The 6,000-nt window shown below is 44.8% G+C and overlaps 1 long non-coding RNA gene across 1 annotated transcript in view; it reads right to left on the bottom strand.

The window, feature by feature from the left end:
- Nucleotides 1-2,593: 2,593 nt before the first annotated feature.
- The window catches only part of LOC124981104 (uncharacterized), a 37,825-nt gene continuing 34,418 nt past the window's right edge, over nt 2,594-6,000 (bottom strand). Inside the window, exon 3 of the long non-coding RNA XR_007107920.1 lies at nt 2,594-3,483. This is a non-coding gene — a long non-coding RNA (uncharacterized LOC124981104). The remainder of the gene's footprint in view (nt 3,484-6,000) is intronic.

Below are 6,000 nucleotides of genomic sequence, written 5' to 3'. Positions count from 1 at the left end.
ACAGCCCAGGTCAAGTATATCCAAGACAGATCACCACTATGAGTACCCCCTGTACCACCTTCCTCTTGAATTTGGGGAACAAGGACCTAGGCAGAAGCAATGGTAGGAGATTTTAAGCCTGGTGTCCCGTTATGGTCACCCCTTGGACAGGGCTGGATAAGGGGAATGGGAGTGTCCAGGGTTCTTTCTGGTTGCCCAGCATCATCTTCTGTCCTCCCAGGGTAGAAATCTGCAGGCTCAGGTCTGTCATAGAAAATTGGGAGCAGTATTGGGTTCACACATTTCACAAAGAGAAATATAGTGAGGCATGAGGAGAGCAGGCAGTAGCCCAGAGGGACATATATGGTCTCATCAGAAGGGAGTATCAGGTTAGGGAGCCCAAGACATGACTTAACTTCAATGTTGATAGATGCAAGCAGAACTGGGCACCCAGTACTAAGGCACCCACATTCTAGCAAAAGTCGCCTCCTCAGCTCACTTGGTGAGACATCTTTGACAAATAAGGATGTTAGTTACCTCTGAGTTTCTAGAACCAAGGTTGCAAGGCATCCACAGCAGTCTCTGTGGCTGCATCCCTCTACCCCAGACCCCAGCCTCAGAACCACCCTGCAGGTAAACATATGGTAAAGAATGCTACACTGGTTCAGTCTCTATGCAAGAAACATCAGGGTTTCATAAGAAAAATCCAACAGATAATTAAGAGACCAACATGTTCTGCTGTATCCTGACTTCCCATGGTCATGGCTTCAGGAGGTCTGAGAATAAGAGCTGCCTTTTGGGCTGTATCCTAACTTTGAAGGACCACAGACCCAGGATGACCCTAGAGAAAGATTCCTACAAAGGGTGCTACACTGGTTCTGACTCTACTCCAGAAACACCAGGGTATTTATGAGGAGTCAACAATGGGTGATACCAATCAGCCAAGGGCAGGTGCATCCAGGCCAGTCCAAACTGTGAGTCCCCATGTGCAGACCCATGTCCTTCCTTGAGTGTGGGTAACAGGGAGCTGAGACAAGAGCAGGTAGTGGGAGATTGTGACACTGGTGTCCTGTCATGGTCACCCAGGGATAGGGTTGGCATGTGGGGAAGGGGAGTGCATAGGATGAATCCCGGGCCCCCAGTGTCATTTCCTGTCTTCCCAGGAGAGAACCGTGTGTGACGCAGGGTCTGTATGAGGTGTGGGGAGCACAAGTTCTCCAGGGACAAAACCAACCTGAACAACATCCAGGCAGGGCTGGGGCTCCCTGCCAGCTGCCAGGCACTGTCTTTACATACTCTATGCAGGTTACCACTGAGGAGCTGTAGAGTTGGAGTTTGAGTTCACTACGCAGGAGAAGGAGGAGCCAGAGTCTGGCATCATCCACAGGCTCCAGCTCAGCCTTGGTGTGAGTGAGGGTGTAGAGGGGACTCCACAGGCAGGGCCTAGAGAAGAAAAGAGGGGGGACATGCAGCCCAATGGCCACCCTGACCATCTCCCTGCAAGTCTTGAGGGATGGTAAGGCCACAATCCTGCATCCCACAGAATGTGGGCCCTCAACTCCTCATCCATCCCCACTCTCTCTGCCCAACCTTGGCCTTGACCAGGTGCAAGGTCACTATCCACATGGTGGTGGAAATATCAGGAAAGCGACATTGTCATCCTTTCACTTCAGGTCTGTGCATTCTGTCTCACCTCATTTTCACTCCTGGGTCCAGGTGTTCATGTGGCAATGGCCTAACTGTCCTTCCACACTCTCTCCAACTTCCATACATCCAGGCTTTCAGGGCTCTGTGATGACAACCTGGGGGTCTTCATACAAGGACCCTCTTGCTGAAGATAAACTTCCATTTATTCATCTAGAATGGAGGTTTTTCAGTTACTCATGGGGTAATTCTCCTAATGAAGGGAGTTGCCACCTCTTTCAGGCTTCTCACACTGTGATCCAACTATATTCCTCTAGGTGGGTCTCCGTTCTTGGCTCCTGTCTGGATCACTACCCATCAACACAATTCAGCAGCCCGGTCAACATGCCAGGCCCACATGTAGAGCACCTAATGCTGCTGGAGTATGAGAGCCGACTGAGGCAGACCCTGAAGGTGAGGAAGATGGGACCTGTGGGTCTGGGTTGGGCTTGGCATGTAGTACAGAACTTCCAGAAGCTGGTGTGGGGAAGAAAAAATGAAAAACAGCCATCACTGGCTGGGTGCAGTCTGTGAACACTTCCCAGAGGTGACTGTGTGTGGACCTTTTGTGGAAAGGCAGTGGGAAGTATTTATCCTTGGAAGGAACATTGACCATTGGGTGATTTCTCCTCTTGCAGCTTCAGGGCCACCACTTTTAGCATTTGCAGCATATCCACCTCCAGCTCCATTACCACCTAGAGCACCAGAGGGAGTCAGGACCAGAAACGCCTTCAACAGGAGCACCAGGGCTGGAGCTTCCAGTGGCTCCACAGCTAGTTCCAGTCTCTGATCTAAATCTTGCACCTGCTCATATTCCAGAGTGACCCTTCCCATCTCTTACCATTTCATTTGTTCTTTTTATTTAGAAGATTATTTCATTTTGTTTATGATTAATTTTAAATCACATTCAGTTCAGTGCAGTGAAGTGCCCTTTCACTGTTGCGCAGCCATCACCACTGCCGAGGTCCAGAGCATTTTCCTCATTTTCTACCCACAAGCAGTCCCTCCTCAATCCCTTCCCCTGGTCCCAGGTGACCACTCATCTTTCTGTCCCTGTGAGATGCCTATTCTGGATTTTCAGATCAGTACAGTCTGGTTTCTGTTTGGTCACATCCTATGGAAGGAACTGATTACATTTGGTTTTCATTAGAAGAGGAAATCCCAGACATGTCAAAGCTTATATGTAAAAAGCAAAACCCCAGAGTAAGTACTTTCATAACATTAGGGTTGGAACTGCTTTTCTGTGACACAAGTTTCAGAAGTCACAAAGGAAATGACTATTCCTCCTAGGGATACCCAAGGGATACTAGGGATACTCAAACTTCATGACTCATTTTTTTTTACTAGGTCAAAGGACAAACTCCTGCAATTCAAAATGGAATCACCAAATGGGTCAAAAAATGTCAAAGACATTCCACCTCCCAATGAACCCCCACATATACAGTTACTGAGGTGGGATTGTCTCCATCAGACTGACTGGTGATGACCAGCACTAACAAAAATGTGGGAGGCAGAGGCTCTGGCAGATCCCCTGGGAAATGTGGCTAGGGACTCTTTGTCAACAACCATCGAAGTTCTAAAAGAGGGTACCTTTACCTAGCATGGTTAATACCAGGAATTAATTCCACCTGTGGAGTTGCACCATTTTTTCAGTATTTGCAAGACTCTTCTTCACAGCACAAGTTGGGATTAGCAAGGAATTGGAGCCCACACTAACATTCAGAGAGAACTTGGCAGGATAAATCTGTTCCAGGAAATACTGTACAACTGGTGAGGCGGGTCTGTCTGTGACCACAGGGAAGATGTCAAGGAAATTCTTCCCTGCAAAAAAGAAAACAATGTATTCTTAATGTCTGTACTGAGGTTACCACTTTTTTAAAATGACATTTATTTGATATGAACATGCATACATACATGTGTAAATGAATCTGTGTAGGAATGTGAGACAGACTGAAAAGGAAAAAGAGACTTATGAGACAGGCCTGAGTGATATACCCAGTCGTCAATGATGCTTTCACAGGCAAGAAGTGGAAAACCTTTTTCTTCATTAATAGATAAATATTTATAAAATTTTAATTATATAAAAATTCATTTCTGAATTCTATCCATTTCCACTCATATACACAGTACATTCTCCAGTTTTCATTAAGAGCATTTACTCAAATTAGGTAATATTTTTCAAGAATGAAATGCAGAATTCACCATGAATGAAGAATATTATGAAATGACACAGTCTATCAAGAAATATTGCCCTCCCCCATAAGGTACACATCTTTCCTGTCCTATACTTTCTGTGTGTTCTTTATTACTATTATTATTATTATCATCACCATGATGATCATCATCATTATTATAGTTATACAGAGGAGTTGGATCATTTTGACGAAATCATACATGCAAGGAATTTGACCTCAGTCCCCATTTTCAACTCCATTTCCCCAATCTCTTCCCTACCCTATTCTTCTTCCTGTGCTGTACTGATCTTCCTCATGTTCCTTTATTCATTTTAGTTGTTGATGGACTTTCATTTATTTATTTGTTTGTGGTGCTGAGGATCGAACCCAGTGCCTCACACATGCTAGGCAAGTGTTCTAACCACTGAGCCACAACCCCAGTCCCTCATTTATCTTTTGATTGGTACTTTTTTTTTTTTTTTTGGCTTAACAAGTGTCTGCAGAACAGCTCAAGACCACTCAGTGGTTATTCCTACCCACTCAGCAGCTCTGAGCAGTGGGAGCTGTAAACCAGTCTCAGGGGCTGCTGGGCACTCCAGTCTTCAGTAGGGAACTGCTGGATAGGCACAGAGGCACCTGCACACCTGCAGAACAGTCTGCAAAGTCAGGTTGAGTAGCAGTGAACTCAGGAGTTGGAGCAGTTCATTCACCCTGAAATTCCTCTTTGGTCACAGCTTTTTCAGCAGCAGCCTGCTCTTCCTTTTCAATCTCTTCAGGATCTCTGTGGAAGCAGAGATGAGGCATGACCTCCCATGAGTGTACATGGGAAATGGTGCCACACATGTGCAGAACTTCTCGGGCCAGCATCCACCACATTGGACCCAGAGAATGAGCTCCCTTATTGTTGCACAGAATGGCAATGTCCACATAGCACAGAGGAGAGTCTGTGTAACACAGAGCAATGGTGGGCAGACTGACATAAGATGCTTCTGTAAGAGGCTGGGGGTCAGCCCTGGGATCAGTAACCACCAGGAGACGTGGTTCCCAGAAGGCTGCCTGGATCTGGTTAGTGAAGGTTCCAGGAGTGAAGCAACCAGCAATAGGAGTGGCTCATGTGACAGCAGCAAACTTCAGCACAGCCCGCTGGCCAGTATTCCAAGAGGATATGACACTGACATTGGCAGGGTTTTCAATGGCAATGATGGCACAAGCTGCCACCAGAAGCTTCTCCCAGGTTCTCTTCAGTTTTATGATGTATATGCCATCACTTTTCCTTTTGTAAATATATTGTTCCATCTGGAAATCAAGGTTGGTGCCACTTAAGTGGGTTCCTGCTACAAGGAATTTGAGGACATCCTCTTCCTTCATTTGCAGAACATCAAGGGCTCTGGACATTGTGACAGTTCCCTTTAAGTTATGACAGGAATCAAGAACGACGTATGGACCCCTCCCTGGGTAGTGTGGAAGGCTTGATTGGTACTTTCTACACATACACAAAGGTTAAATTCCCTTGGTATCTTTACATATATATATGTGCATATATATGCATATAACATGATTTGGATATAACATGATTTTGTTAGTTAAATGCAATCCACATTTACCATTCCCCCCATTCTCGACTCCTCTAATCTTCTCTATATAATTGTGATATTCAATTACCCCACTACCACCTTCTTCTTTCCTTTATTTTGCTCTAGCTTCCATATATGAGAGAAAAAAATTTGAGTCTTGATTTTCTGAGTCTGGCTTATTTCACTTAGCTTTATGTTCTCCATTTCAATCCATTTACTCCCAATGCCAGAATATTTCTGTATGAATAAATAAAGTTTCCATGGTGTATATATATTGCAGGTTATTAGTACATTCATATATTGATGGGTATCTGGTGATTACATAATTTGGTTATTGTGAATTCACCAAAGTGGTTATATCACTATACACTATGCTGATTTTAGTTATTTTGGATAAATACCAAGGAGTGGACTAGCTGGGCAATATGGTGGTTTCATTCCTAGCTTTTTGAGGAATTTCCAACCTGAGCTTCAGAGTGATTGTACTAATTTGCAATCCCAGCAACAATGTATCAGTATGCCATTCCAATTGGAATGAGATGAAATCTCTGCAGTTTTGATTTGTATTTCCCTAATTGTTAGAGATGAAC

Source organism: Sciurus carolinensis, chromosome 3 (genome assembly GCF_902686445.1).
Source record: "Sciurus carolinensis chromosome 3, mSciCar1.2, whole genome shotgun sequence".
NCBI classification, from domain to species: Eukaryota; Metazoa; Chordata; class Mammalia; order Rodentia; family Sciuridae; genus Sciurus; species Sciurus carolinensis.
Note: the sequence above shows the minus strand (reverse complement) of the source record. Positions and strands in the feature narration are given on the sequence as shown.